This window comes from Aedes albopictus, chromosome 1 (assembly GCF_035046485.1).
Source record: "Aedes albopictus strain Foshan chromosome 1, AalbF5, whole genome shotgun sequence".
Taxonomy (NCBI): Eukaryota; Metazoa; Arthropoda; class Insecta; order Diptera; family Culicidae; genus Aedes; species Aedes albopictus.
Window position 1 is genome coordinate 278709814 of NC_085136.1, and position 16318 is coordinate 278726131.

A 16318-nucleotide genomic window follows, 5' to 3' on the forward strand; every position below is an offset into this window, starting at 1 on the left:
CATTCTTTGAAATAATTTTGTGAGTGATCATTTTTGTTTACGGTAAAGAGAGTAACGCAAAGCAAAAGTAAAAATGCTTATACCAGAATTGATTAATATTTTCAAAGCGTTTGTAGAAAGCCCATTCATTTTAGTCTTATTTGAAGATTTCTGAGTTTGATGTTGTCGTTTTCCATCCAAAAATGGTGTCGAATAGAAAATGTGAAAGAAATATAGCAGACATGTAAATTAGTCCCAAAAGGGATTTCGAAAACAAAGTTTACTGATTCGGAAAAAAAAGTTAGTTTAACAAATACATGAAACAACCAAAGATTAGATAAAACTGTAAATTAAAATATGTTTTGATACTAATTTTAAGATATCAATTGTAACATAACATGACACTACTTAAGGGTGAAGGACTGTAGTGACCATTAGAAGGTTAAAATCATAAGTAGTGAGTGTCAGTAGAGAGATGAGAGTGAGTACAAAGAAAGTATAAATAAACCAGAACTGTTATGACTAGCAAGACGATAAGTCGTGTTTTACTATATTCCTCCTACCCGAACCTCAGAAATGGAACACAATTATGTGTACATTTTGGTGTACACAATAATGATGAACGACAACATTAAGCTCAGAATGAATCTGAAATAAAGTCTAGATAACACCCAAGCATCAAATACACTTAGGTGACATCAAATGATGAACGACAACATTAAGCTCAGAACGAATCTGAAATAAAATGTAGTTCACACCCAAGCATCAAATATACTTAGGTGACATCAAATGATGAACGACAACATTAAGCTCAGAACGAATCTGAAATAAAATGTAGTTCACACCCAATCATCAAATACACTTAGATGACATCAAATGATGAACGACAACATTAAGCTCAGAATGAATCTGAAATAAAGTCTAGATTACACCCAAGCATCAAATACACTTAGGTGACATCAAATGATGAACGACAACATTAAGCTCAGAACGAATCTGAAATAAAATGTAGTTCACACCCAAGCATCAAATACACTTAGATGACATCAAATGATGAACGACAACATTAAGCTCAGAATGAATCTGAAATAAAATGTAGTTCACACCCAAGCATCAAATACACTTAGGTGACATCAAATGATGAACGACAACATTAAGCTCAGAACGAATCTGAAATAAAATGTAGTTCACACCCAAGCATCAAATACACTTAGGTGACATCAAATGATGAACGACAACATTAAGCTCAGAACGAATCTGAAAATAACGTCTAGATTACACCCAAGCATCAAATACACTTAGGTGACATCAAATGATGAACGACAACATTAAGCTCAGAACGAATCTGAAAATAAAGTCTAGATTACACCTAAGCATCAAATACACTTAGGTGACATCAAATGATGAACGACAACATTAAGCTCAGAACGAATCTGAAATAAAGTCTAGATTACACCCAAGCATCAAATACACTCAGGTGACATCACATGATGAACGACAACGTTAAGCTCAGAACGAATCTGAAATAAAATGTAGTTCACACCCAAGCATCAAATATACTTAGATGACATCAAATGATGAACGACAACATTAAGCTCAGAACAAATCTGAAATAAAATGTAGTTCACACCCAAGCATCAAATACACTTAGGTGACATCAAATGATGAACGACAACATTAAGCTCAGAACGAATCTGAAAATAAAGTCTAGATCACACCTAAGCATCAAATACACTTAGGTGACATCAAATGATGAACGACAACATTAAGCTCAGAACGAATCTGAAAATAACGTCTAGATTTCACCCAAGCATCAAATACACTTAGGTGACATCAAATGATGAACGACAACATTAAGCTCAGAACGAATCTGAAATAAAATGTAGTTCACACCCAAGCATCAAATACACTTAGGTGACATCAAATGATGAACGACAACATTAAGCTCAGAACGAATCTGAAAATAAAGTCTAGATCACAGGATGCACAAATCACCCGAGGGTGCATTCAGGTTATATTGTGCATCAAATAGGTTTTTATGTATTCCCAAGCTCGAAATAAGCTTAGGATGCACAAATCACCCGAGGGTGCATCAGATATCAGAAGGCCGGCTCCAGAGGCACGTTATCCTCCATTTGGGACATTTGTGCCATCGCCAAAATAACAGCCTATTTCATCATCTACCTGAGGGAAAAGGAAGGAAAAAGGATTTGGATGGGGATAGGGACAGGTAGGGAAATAGGAAAAATACCCTGGAATAGGGTACTAACGCACAAGCGTACCACAATGGGTTCAAACAGCGCCCTGAAAAGGGCACTGTAATAACGCATAAAGCGAAAGAGAGCCTATAGCTCTTTACCACAGCGGGTTAAGAACAACAGAATATCCTGAAGATTCAGGTTTCTGAAGTCAGTTTCACTTAATAAGTTTTTACCAAATACTCGGAAACGCAGTTGCGCGAAAACTGGACAGTTACATATCAAATGATACGAAGTTCCATAATCGGATTCACAGCTATCACAGGCAAATGAATCAGCTTGCTGAATATTCGCCATGTGATAACTGAGTCAGCAGTGGCCAGTCAATGCTTTGACCAGCATGCTGCAATTCTGCTTAGACAGATTAGTAAGATACTTCGCCACCCGTAGAGATGGCTCAGCACTATACAATTTGGTTTGACGACTTGACTCCAAACTATTCCAATATTGTCTGTGTTGAGTGACAGCCCAGGTGTGAATCTGAAGCTTAATCCAACACTTCGATATCGGAATAGCTGGCTCAGGGCCAATGAAGTCATGTGATGCTCCAGAGCGAGCTAACTCATCAGCCAATTCATTTCCAGCGATGGAAGAATGACCAGGTACCCATAGAAGGTGAACAGCGTTTGCTGAATTCAGCTCCTCGATTTGAGTTCGACAAGCGATAACTATCTTCGACCTGGAGTTGGCCGAAGCAAGTGCTTTAACAGCAGCCTGGCTATCTGAACAGAAGTATATTACTTTGCCCATTACGTGCTGCTGAAGTGCTGATTGCACTCCGCACATAAGAGATTTCGGCCTGAAAAACGGTGCAGTGTCTACCAAGTGAGTAAGACTGATACAGCCTTAGCTCACGAGAATAAACACCAGCACCTGCTCGACCTTCGAGAAGGGAGCCATCAGTGTAACATACGATGCCGTCTGAAATACTTCTTTCCAAATATCCCGATGTCCACTCTTCCCGGGAAGGGAATTTCGTGGAAAATGTCCTATACGGAAAATTACAAGCAATTGTAAGATCACTTGGAGCAAGAACAATTTTGTCCCAATTCACCAAAGGTGAAAACAACGAGGTGTGTGTTGATGTGCGGTTCACAGGAGTTTCCTCTAGTAGACCGAGTACCCGTAGACGGTAAGTGCAAGAAAGTGCTTCTTGTTTGAGATGAATGTGTAGTGGAGCAACGTCAAAGAGAACTTCTAGCGCTGCCGTAGGAGTTGAAGAGAACGCTCCAGACATCGCCATTAAGCACATCCTTTGGAGATGGCCTAATTTTGATTGGACCGTTCTCACTTCACCCTTTTGCCACCACACAAGACATCCATAAGCCAATATTGGCCGAACCACAGTTGTGTAAATCCATTTGATATACTTGGGTTTTAGACCCCAAGTTGTACCAAAAGTACGCCGGCATTGCCCGAAGGCCATACAAGCTTTCTTGATTCTGAACTCAATGTGAGGTGTCCAGGGAAGCTTGGAATCAAGAATGACTCCAACGTACTTTACCTGTTCAGTCACATCGATTTCAGAATCAAAGAGACGCAAAGGTCGAACGCCATTACGGTTTCGCCTTACCGTGAAAAGAACAATAGATGTTTTACTCGGATTAACCGAAAGGCCATATTGGCGACACCAACCCTCAACTACCTGAAGGGCGCTTTGCATCAGGTCGAAAAGGGTGCTGATGCACATACCAACTAACAATGTTAGGTAGTCGTCGGCAAAACCATAAGTAGGAAAACCGCTATTATTGAGTTGCCTCAATAGCGTATCTGCTACGAGATTCCACAAAAGCGGTGATAAGACTCCCCCTTGGGGGCATCCACAAACACTCAATTTCCTAATCCCTGCTAGACGCAATGTCGAGAATAGATATCGGTTTTTGAGCATTTGGTGAATCCAATTGGAAATCATTGGAGATATACCATGACTCCGTGCGGCTTCCAATATGGCATCGAAAGGCACGTTGTCAAAGGCACCCTCGATATCTAAGAAAACACCCAAACAAGATTGCTTTTGAGCGAATGCTTTCTCGATATCGTAAACAACCTTGTGTAAAAGAGTCACAGTGGACTTACCAGATTGGTAGGCATGTTGGTTCACATGAAGAGGCACGTTGGCCAGATGAACATCACGGATGTGATGATCCACAATGCGTTCTAGGCATTTCAGAAGAAAAGAGGTCAAACTGATAGGTCTGAAACTCTTTCCTTCTTCATACGACGCACGACCCACTTTCGGAATAAACTTTACAGTAATATCCCTCCAGGATTTGGGAATATACCCTGTAGCAAAACTGCAAACAAGTAGTTGTTTCAAAACATGTTTGAAATAATCAAATCCCTTCTGAAGCAAAATAGGATAAATCCCATCTGCCCCAGGAGATTTGAAAGGAGCAAAGCTATTAAGAGCCCACTCAATCGATTCTATAGTTACAATACTCCGAGCCGAAGCTAAAGAATCATAACTACAAGAAAAGACATCAGGATCATCCGAAGATGTAATATCCACACATCCAGGGAAGTGTGTGCTGAATAAGCATTCCAGAACTTCCTCATCAGAGGAAGTCAGATCGCCATTTGGCAAACGAAGTTCGTTCACCCGGAAATCCTTAGATTTCGCAAGGATTTTGTTTAACCGACTGACTTCACTCAAGCTGGAAACATTTGTACAAAGGTTTTTCCAGCCGGATCGTTCAGCAGACCGGAGAGCTTTCCTGTAGGCCTTGCGAGCCGACCTGAAAGCCTCCGAACCAGCCGAACGTCGTCTGTTCCAACTCTTTCTACATTGTTTCCTGAGTTTCGCCAGATCAGAGTTCCACCAAGGGGTTCCTCTTGTGATCTTCACAGACCGTAGAGGGCATGCTTCTTCAAAAGCTTCCATGATGAAGGTCGTTGTAGTATCAACGGCATCATCTAAATCACTTTGGAGTGTCAATGGATGGTGAATATCCATGAAATTTGGCTGCAACCAAATCAGTATAAAGATCCCAGTTTGTTGACCGAGGATTCCTGAAACGCAATGTTTGCGAAGTAACATTTAAATGTTCAAAAAAGATGTAGCGATGGTCCCTGGCCAAGTTCGCAGGGGTTGACGGTATTAAAGTGAAGGAGTTTCATTTTGATTATTGTAATGTAGTGTTCTTTAGTGAAACATATCACCTTTTTAACACTTTAATGCGCCTCCAACGGTTCATCACGAACCGACTGCTGCAGATGGAGTATGGCTGATCATATGCATCAGACATGCTCGATAAACAGGAGGAACCGCCGGGGCTCAGTAGAGTCTATTCCCAAGCAATAGTTCCAAGTCGGTTGGATTTGAGAAGGTTTTGATGATCGTTACTGTAGGATCGAGGACATTCTATATATTATAAATCAAATACATTCTTTAAGTTTTACGTTTTATATTTTCACTATCTCAGACACACGCTATCGACAACTCACCACCCTCGCTTCGTTCTCCCGGATCGGATCTGACTTGTGCACACTGTTGATCCATTCATGACAGGGTTGTCCAATCTGATCTACTTATACAAAGGGCCAATACGCTTCTAGACTCTACATCCCCCCTTTACATTAACGACATCAACTACGTTGAATCCAGTTATATCAAATGATCAGAATCCTGTTGATCGTCATTGTTGAAATGACTCGATGACGTTCCTCAAAATGCCCCCGTTACTGTGCTCCGTTTCAATTGCTACAGATGAGCTACGTCTCCGACGGATTCCGTTGAGCTCCTTCTTCTTCAAGGGTACAAACCCACTGCAATCATACGTTCAGCAATTTTAAATTCTTCAGGAGCGAATGTTCCACCAGGTTTGTTTGGTTCAATTTTATGCTCAAAACCAACAGCATACATTCCCCTCAGCTCAAAATAGTTCTGATTGAAGGAGTCTAATTTGATTTCCTATGTTTCCTCTCCCGGTCGGTTATCGTGTAGCTCCTCCACTTTTTTTGCATACAGATGTTTCGTTCAATATGACAGCTTATCACAAATGGGACAACTCGGTGCAATGCAGATGTCAGCAGAAAGGATCTGTAGTCCCAGACCGAGTAGAAGCTGTCAGAATCTTGTTGCAGCTTATGCATGTTCTGGTTGTTCCATTCAATTTCTCCATTTGCTTTATCGTAGTTTTGAGTAGATCATCTAGTCCTTGCAATATTGTATGTTACTTTCACAACAAAACGCGCCACCAACTTCCAGAGGAGATCCAAAATCATCGTGACGAATCAGGCACTGACCAATCCAAATGCCTCTACTCGTGCTTGTGTTAGATAAATCGAAGAAACGTCAAACTCCTGCTTGCTGAATGGTTGGTGACGACTCTGGCGATGCTTTTACCTGTGACGGATTCATAACGTCACATTCGATAAGGTGGAAAATTAACAATATCTCTTTGTTCCTTCGTAATTAAATTGTGGTCCATTATTCGACTTGAACATCTTCTGCAAAGCCCTCTCAAACGTTTCCGTGCAGTCTCCGGCATAAAAACAGTTTCAACGAAGCTGATGAAGTAACGATGGTAATACATTACATTACATTTACTACAATATCTGATTAGTGACATTTTGCATTCAATCTGCTCCCTTCAACGACTCCAAATGCCCGAAAAAATGGAACGTTTTCATTTTTTTTTCAGGCATCCGATTGATTATCGACATATGTCATTGGATTCATTATCTTAACCTACTATTCATTGTAGCCACAGATAACAGACATTTATGCTACCAAACGAAATGTGTAAACCCTTTCAACTGTCATTTCAATAAGGAAACCTAAGGGTTCGTTCAAATATTACGTTGCCTTGTATATGCTTCTAGTAGGTACAATTAACTCCAATTCATGTATACATCCCACTACGGCCTAATCAAAATTATTTGTTGTTGCTTTGTTTGGCTTGGCCAGAATTGTAGATGTGACTGCTTGCAGATACAGTTAATTTTTTTTCACTTGGCCACTTGGAATGGTTTCAGAAGGATCTGTTTTATAGCGAACACTTGGCATAACCTTTCAAACACTGCAGACCATGACACAGAAAACTTATAACCTAAAAGCTTAAAAATTCCTTTACATTCTCTAAACATTCAACATTATTGACGATTTTTTCCAACATTCGACAAATTATGTAATATAGTAACATAGTATAGTATCGTGCTCATTTTGAGTTCTACCATCGACAACAAATGTCGGCCGAAGTCCTAGTCTGTATTCTACACATAACCTTCTGCAATAACTCAGGTGTAGTTTGGTCCAAATATTGATAACTTATATCTGAAACATCTCATCTTTGGTTTGAAAAGTTGTTACGGTCACGAATGCTATGAGATCTCTATCTAATAATAGGCATTTCTAATGTCGATCTGCGAGAATTTTACGGAGTCATTCATGGAACCCGAACATTTACCAAACAGCTATATTTAGTTTTAGTTCTACCTATACCTGCACTATCTGTGACTGTGCTTCTCTCACTCCTAAATCACACCCCTTTGGGATCTCCACCCCACTCACCTGGAGACCGAACGCATCTTAATAATTTCTGCAAAACGTTCTGAGCAAAATTCGTAACATTATTGTGTTTTCATTTGATTTTGATTTGATATTTATGAAATGTGAGTTTTTAATTTCCTTGAATTATGAAAAGATTCTGCCCAGGATTCTTTATTTTCTACCACGCCTCAATCCATCTTATTATTCTTTTATGTCATGAAAATACTCTTTGCCCAAGAAAGTCTAAGAAACTCCTACCGACTGACCGACTGAAAATCTAACTCGTTAGTCTCAGAATGGTTCCACCGTACACCCCCATCTACTTTGCGTCAGAAATATGGGTCTTATTGAAGTAATTTCGCGAATTTTTGGAGTAACAATCGATTTAACGATTCACTTACAAACGCTGAACTTTTTGATGTAAATGATGTCTTTGATATGTCTCACGACGGAACGGCTCATAATAATTGTTCGAGTTTTTAGTCACAATGCCCATGTAATGTGGATGATTAATAACTCCTATTCACCTCATGCATAACTTTAAAGGAACTATGTTTCTAGTGCACAGGCATTTCTCTCTTGGTAGAAAACCACCATTTTTTTGTGAAGCACAACCGTTCTAAAATGGGTACATAACACACTACACAACCATAGATAACCAACTATTAATAGTATTATGACGTTGAGCTCAAATCATTTCGTTCTGAAACTCAACTATTTCATTGATTCCTTATCCAACTTCATTGCATTATATTTAGGGTTAATCTTGCTACTCTCTTCATTGAGCTACTACTTGGCAATCAGTAAACAATACAAATTAGTTTACTCCCAAAATCATTCAATTCAAAATAGTGTTTTGGTACAAAACCAACGTCCATTACGACACAAAACTCACCTTCTTTTTTTGTAAAACTCATCTAAAGTATTGCTCATCTAATCTCTATGCTTACGCAAAACCATTAAAACTCTGAACGAAATTATATCTCCTTTGGTACAAAAACCATTTTAATTTTGATTTAGGAACAATTAAGATTTGATGCAAAACAATTATTTTTTTTTCTTTTTTTCGAACAAAATCAATTGATTTTTTGGTATAAAACGATTCACATATGGTACTAACCCATCTGAATATGGTCTGACAAACATCTGACAACTATCTCCCTTTTTGGTACAAAACCATCTGCATTTTTTTGAGTTTTGGTACAATACTAACTAATAAACGTTTTCACACATTATTCTTTACATACAAAACCGCTCCACATTTGGTATAAACCCATATTTTTTTTGATAAAAAACATTTCATATTTGGAACGAAATCATTTCCCTTATGGTACAAAACCATTTCACAATTGGTACAAAACCATTTTTCTTTTGGTACAAAACCATTTCACATTTGGTACATAAACATTTCACATTTGGTACAAAACCATTTCACATTTGGTACAAAACTATTTCACATTTGGTACATAACCATTTCACATTTGGTACAAAACCATTTCTATTTTGGTACATAACCATTTCACATTTGGTACAAAACCATTTCTGTTTTGGTACAAAACCATTTCACATTTGGTACAAAACCATTTCAGAGAGAGAGAGAGAGAGAGAGAGAGAGAGAGAGAGAGAGAGAGAGAGAGAGAGAGAGAGAGAGAGAGGACAAAACCATTTCACATTTGGTACATAACCATTTCACATTTGGTACAAAACCATTTGTTTTGGTACATAACCAATTCACATTTCTCTTTTGGTACAAAACCATTGCACATATGGTACATAACCATTTTACATTGGGTACAAAACCATTTCGCATTTGGTACATAACCATTTCACATATCGTGCAAAACCATTTCTCTTCTGATACAAAACTATTTATTTTATGGTACAAAACCATTTTACTTTTGGTACAAAACCACTTCACATTAGGTACAAAACAGTTTCTCATTTGGTACAAAACCATTTCACTTTTTGATACAAAACTATTTTACATTTGGTTCAAAATCATTTCTCTTTTGGTACAAAACCAACTCACATTCGCTGCAAAACCATTTATTTTACGGCACAAAACATTTTTACTTTTAGATCAAAACCATTTTAAATGTGATGAAAAAATATTTTTCTTTTGGTGCAAAACCATTTCTCCTATGGTACAAAACCATCTCACTTGTGGTACAATTTTTTCCCACATTTGGTACAAAACCATTTCGCATTGAGTGCAAAACAGTTTCTCTATTGGCATAAACCCATTTCACATTTGGTACGAAAACATCTCTGTTTTGTTAATAGTATATCTCGTTTGGTACTAAACCATGTTACTAAGATACAAACACATATTAATAACTTTGACTTTATAGGGGGGTATTCATAATGATTGAATCGTCTCATAGTAAACATACTGATACATAATCTTTTACATCAATTGTCACTTCAAACGACATAGACGTTCAACCCAATCATTTTATTTATCGCAACTCACATAAAATTTGTCTTCGAAACAGTCAATAATTGTGTCCTAAAAATAACATTTACCCCACTGTGCGTTTTTGTCTTTTTCACTTTGTATCCAGAGAGGGACCTACGCCCACCCACCATCACGCAAACTACGCCTACCCACCATCGAGCGGGTCCGACCCAAACAATACAAAACAAAACCGTGGTCATGTCAGACGACAACAAAACAAACTCAACCACGCATAACAGGAATTGCCAGCCAACATCAAACACTTACAAAAAGATGTACATTTCTTGCCGCTTGCACCATCCTACTACTCCCATCAACAACATCGGAACAAAGTTCAATGAAACTATTGCATATCCGCGAAGGATGCTCCTTACTTCCTTCTTCTCTTTAAAAAAGGTTTTTTTTTGAGGTACTCACCGCAGCAGCAACATAGACAACCTTTTACCTTCTGAGTAGCAAAACCACCATCAGCGATCCCAGGCGGTCGTTCAAATGCTGACAATCGGCCGAATTCGAAGCCCTTCCACAATTAATCGTTTTCACTATAAGAATCACTTTTTCTCTTCTCACTCTTTACTCACTGTGTTTTTTTTTGTCCTCGTCGCCAAAATGTAGGATCGAGGACATTCTATATATTATAAATCAAATACATTCTTTAAGTTTTACGTTTTATATTTTCACTATCTCAGACACACGCTATCGACAACTCACCACCCTCGCTTCGTTCTCCCGGATCGGATCTGACTTGTGCACACTGTTGATCCATTCATGACAGGGTTGTCCAATCTGATCTACTTATACAAAGGGCCAATACGCTTCTAGACTCTACAGTTACAAATCCTAATAAAAGTATTATAGGATTTGTGACAGGTTTTGGAACCTTTTACAGCCATCTGACTTTAAAATGTTGTTTGGGCTCTATTTCCCACGTTTCTCGGTTGATTTTTATTACATAGTAATTTATTAATGTCATAGTCGCTTTTTCGAATTGGTTGTTAGTTGGTCATATTTTCTTTAAATAAAGCAATAAAAATCGACCGAAGAATCAATAGTGGGAAGGAGATTTGGCGTATTTCTGTGGATTTTGGACCGATGACAATTTAAGGACACAAGAGATCACAAGTAGAAAACGATTAGCGAAATCAAGAAAACAATTTGACACAGGATTGACTATATTTTAACATACAGGGTTCGATTGATTCGATGAAAAAAAAAAAACAACATACGACAACTGACTTAACGAGGAGAAAAACATATTTAACCATACCACAAAATCAAACAAGGAGACAAACACAAACCGTGTGACCATAACACTACATAGGCAAATCCTGACTGACTGACCAATTGAAAACTTTCCAATCTTCTACCGTAACTTTCTGAGTCAGTTGCAACAGTGTCTTAATGGATATCATTTTCCGCGTACGGCTGGCAAACTGCTTCTGAAAGATTACGTACTCTTTTCTATCTTCGGGTCTAGTGTAGAGGTTTCAACTCTATTCAGAGTGCAGCTAGAAACCTAGCAAAAAAAAAAAAGATCTAGCGATGGTCAGATAAAGATTCTTCATCTGACACATGCCAATTGGTCAGCTCGTGACTAATTCTGCTAGAGCAAAGCGTTATATCTAACACTTCCTCTCTAGCAGATACCATGAAGGTTGGGCGGTTGCCTATGTTAAGTAATGCAAGATCTGTACTATAGTATACTTAAGGTGAATATATGACGAAGCCACAACTCGAATTTTCAAGAGCACAAATCTGAAGAACCGAATGTCGGTTTGCGCTGAAAAGTTGATCGATTGGTCACCACCAGCGGGTAACCAATCGATCAACTTTTCAGTTCAAACCGACATTCGGTTCTTCAGATTTGTGCTCTTGAAAATTCGAGGTGTGGCTTCGTTATATATTCACCTTAAGTACTCCATCAAACTGGAGCCTCTCAAGTTAATGTCTGAGCTGCCCCAGATGATATGGTGAGCATTAGCATCACTGCCAACAATTAGCGGAAGGCCTTTTGAAGTGCAGTATGCGATGACTTGTTTGAAAGCATCCGTAGGGGATGGTTCATCATGTGGTAAATACACAGAACAATAGACGTATTTCCTGTTGAGGTTTCCAACAGATACATCAATTGTGATAACACATACATCTCTGGTGGTTAGTTCAGAGATGAGTGTAGCAACTATTGCGTTGTTGACAAGCACACAGGCTCGAGGCATGACACGCGAGTTTGCCATTTCATGTTTACTGAAAGTGGCAAACACCGGGTTCACAAGGTTTCCTAGATAGAAATTTCCCTTACGAAAGTAAGGTTCTTGTACCAAGGCCACTTGGGCTGTACCATTTTGCATAAGTCTGCAAAGATTGATCGTTGCTGTTCTTTTATGCTGAAGATTGATCTGAGCTATCTTAACCGTAGCCACTACCCAAACTAGGTAAGATTAAACTCTTCGCAACAACAGCACAACAAAGAACAGCAACAATAAAACCAAATCGGTATCGATTGGAAAACGCCAAAGGCGAGGATACACAGAATACACTGTGTAAATCGCATAATGCGAAACCATATAGGTGAAAATTTAAACTAATTAACAACATCTTCATAATCCCGCCCTTATTTAGAATCAAGTGAGACTAAAGAAGGGCAGCTGATTGTCTCGGAGAAACACAAGGTCCACTGCACCATTGCTCCGGTTAGCGCAGTAAGGGCTACATACTGTGGAGGGCGCCCTGATACTCCACAGGCTCCGTTTGCGGTTAGGTTTTTATTAGACCCCCCTAGCCATTCATTCCTAGGCACGGTAAGCATAAAGCCGCATCACACCATGAATTAGGGGTCACCTGTTGGTGGATTCTTACCACCGGAACAGGCGGTCCGTAGTGTTATTCTTAGCCAATTGAGACAATCGCTACCGACACTACACAGCTATCTAGGCTGATCGAGAAAAGAAGTTAATATTGATGATCAACTTCATACGGACTCGAACAGCCGTACACCCGAGGGTGTTAGTTATATTGTGCATCAAATGGGTTTTTATGTATTCCCAAAGGGCCCATATAGCCGAGGCGGTAAACGCACGGGTATTCAGCATGACCATGCTGAGGGTGACGGGTTCGATTCCCGGTCGGTCCAGGATCTTTTCGTAAAGGAAATTTCCTTGACTTCCTTGGGCATAGAGTATCTTCGTGCCTGCCACACGATATACACATGCAAAATGGTCATTGGCAGAGGAAGCTCTCAGTTAATAACTGTGGAAGTGCTCATAGAACACTAAGCTGAGAAGCAGGCTTTGTCCCAGTGAGGACGTTACGCCAAGAAGAGAGAGAGAGAGTATTCCCAAGCTCGACATACGCTTAGGATGCACAAATCACCCGAGGGTGCATTCAAGTTATATTGTGCATCAAATGGCAGGCCAAACATGTCTAACCCGACGTCTCCACTAGACAGAAATGTCTTGCCATTTTGCTGGACAGATGTGTCATGACAGAAATGTTCTCTCGCTGTTTGCATGGAAAGCAGCGGTGTTGATCATTTCTGTTACGTTTTCTCTTTCTGGCAGCAAAATGGCAAGACATTTATGTCTAGTGGAGACGTGGGGTAAAGGTCCAATCTGCAGAAGAGAGGCTCTCTTTGGTTTCCCTCTCTTTCGTTAATATCTCAGCTGTTTATTTGTATAAGATTGTCTCCTTCCATTGACCGATGGTCAAAACAATCGTCTTTTGATTTGTACTGCAAAAATAGTTGAAAAGTGTACCATTACATTGCAATAATTGAAAAAGAAAGTGAACAAAGACAGCCTCTCAAATGCAGATAGGACCTATTGAAATGTTTGGCCTGATGGGTTCTTATGTATTCCCAAGCTCGACATAAGCTGAGGATGCACAAATCACCCGAGGGTGCATTCAAGTTATATTGTGCATCAAATGAGTTCTTATGTACTCCCAAGCTCGAAATAAGCTTAGGATGCACAAATCACCCGAGGGTGCATTCAAGTTATATTGTGCATCAAATGGGTTTTTATGTATTCTCAAGCTCGAAATAAGCTTAGGATGCACAAATTATCCGAGGGTGCAATCAGTTAATATTGTTCGTGCAGTTGAAAATCGGATTTTTTGACACGCGAAAACCGATTTTTCTCCTAAACCGTGTGGACGTACATCGGGCACAGTGCGCTGGACAGTGGCGTAGCCTGAAATTGTCTGTGGGAGGGGTTTTCAGCGGTCAATGATACCTTTTTTGATTTGACACTTATATTTTGTAAACATTAATAAGTAATTGAATTCGTAGTTTGAAAATAGCGGCGCAGCCGAAAAATTTTTTCGTCGCAAAGCGCTTTATACTAAATTTTTTTTCCACAAATTTTGGCTCTGGGGGGGGGGGGGGGTTCACCCTAACCCCCTCCCGTGGCTACGCCAGTGGCGCTGGATAAAGGGCCAGGTCCGCTGTCCAGCGCCCTACGACCGACGTTAGGTTTCACGTATGGATTTTGAGAAAATTCGATTGTCGGGCGTGGGGAAACTTCGGGTTTCAACCGCGACGACAATAGTATGCATCAAATGGGTTCTTAAGTATTCCCAAGCTCGACATAAGCTTAGGATGCACAAATCACCCGAGGGTGCATTCAGGTTATATTGTGCATCAAATGTGTTTTTATGTATTCCCAAGCTCGAAACAAGCTTAGGATGCACAAATCATCCGATGGTGCATTCAGGTTATATTGTGCATTAAATGGGTTCTTATGTACTCCCAAGATCGAAATAAACTTAGGGTGCACAAATAACTCGTGGGTGCATTCAGGTTATATTGTACATCAAATGCGTTCTTATGTTCTTATGGGCCCCTAAAATGTGGTCTACTTTTCCGCACTGGTTCATTATGCAACAGAAATGAGTTGCATAATGAAAAATAGTTGTATAATATTTCTTGTGTAACTTTTTTCAGTTACATTATGAACATTATGCCACTCAAATATATTATATAATGAAATAATCATTGCATAAAATTGTGTATGTAACTCGTTGTAAAACTCGATTTTTTCAGCTCTCTTCGTATTGAACGACTCGTGCTGGAAAAATCAGCTTTTTGCAACTCGTTACATAAATAACTATTCTGGGAATCTTGTGCACTCGTCAAGCGAAAAAAAGACAAACTTTAGTCACTTACATTTGGTCAGCAGCAGCATAGATCCGTTGTCGATATAATTGTAAGATGGGTTAAAATTATGAGACCCCACTTTCATCTGGGCAGTATATATTTACAGATGTCCTTCATTAGTTTCGGGAGTTGATCGGACATCTTGTCAGCTTCTATAATTTTTCTCCTGATTGTGAGACGAACAGTGCTGGACCGATCATAAAATTGCATCCTCAGCTCGTTGCATTCGGTCCAATGGGACATTCTCTGGACTCGCTTACTAATCACGTCGCATTTTATAGGAGGTATCTTCGGACGAGTCGGCTCGCGTACGGTATGGGATCCTTCGCAATGCTCTTCTTGTCCACCTCTGATCTCTCTCCATCAGAACTGCCATAGCCTGTTCCAGGAACAGTGTTCCTGGGCACACCAACCGGCTTTGTCACATTGATTTTTTCCATCGGCGACACGATCTGTTCTGCAGTAGAACCCGTTCATCGGATTCCTCCATCAACCTAAAACGGAACGAATTATTATTCACCTACATTGTAATAATATGATAAAACATTACTTACTGTAACAGCTGTAAAGTACACTTTCGTTTTCGCAAAAAAAAAACCGTTGACTTCTTCTTCTTCTTCTTCTTCGTTCTTTTTGCTCACTTGCTGGTGGGCACAATGAGCGGGGATGGATGGCACAGCAAAAAAAGCTATATTGCCAGTTTGTTTTTGTTTATAGTCACGTCGACTTTTGTGACTTTTGACAGTGCATTCAGATACTCAGAACGTTAACCGTAAGATTGATGATTGTCAGATCTGTCAGATTTAGATTTGTTTGTTTATCTCTTTAAGGAAAGCTACTACATTACGGAGAAGTGCTAGGTTGTTGTTTTCGGAGAAAACTTGGTAAATATTACCATAGTTACTCAGACCGTATTTGGCTCTAGACTGTGCGTATTTTGTGCAGGAGAAAATTATGTGCTCTGCATTCTCTACGACGCT

The 16318-nt window shown here is 39.5% G+C and overlaps 1 long non-coding RNA gene across 1 annotated transcript in view; it reads right to left on the reverse strand.

Moving 5' to 3' along the window:
• The window catches only part of LOC109425315 (uncharacterized), a 39742-nt gene extending 23715 nt beyond the window's left edge, over positions 1-16027 (reverse strand). Inside the window, exons 1-2 of the long non-coding RNA XR_003894103.2 lie at positions 15893-16027; positions 15348-15832 (exon numbers count right to left, since the gene is read on the reverse strand). This is a non-coding gene — a long non-coding RNA (uncharacterized LOC109425315). The remainder of the gene's footprint in view (positions 1-15347; positions 15833-15892) is intronic.
• Between the last annotated feature and the right edge of the window lie 291 nt (positions 16028-16318).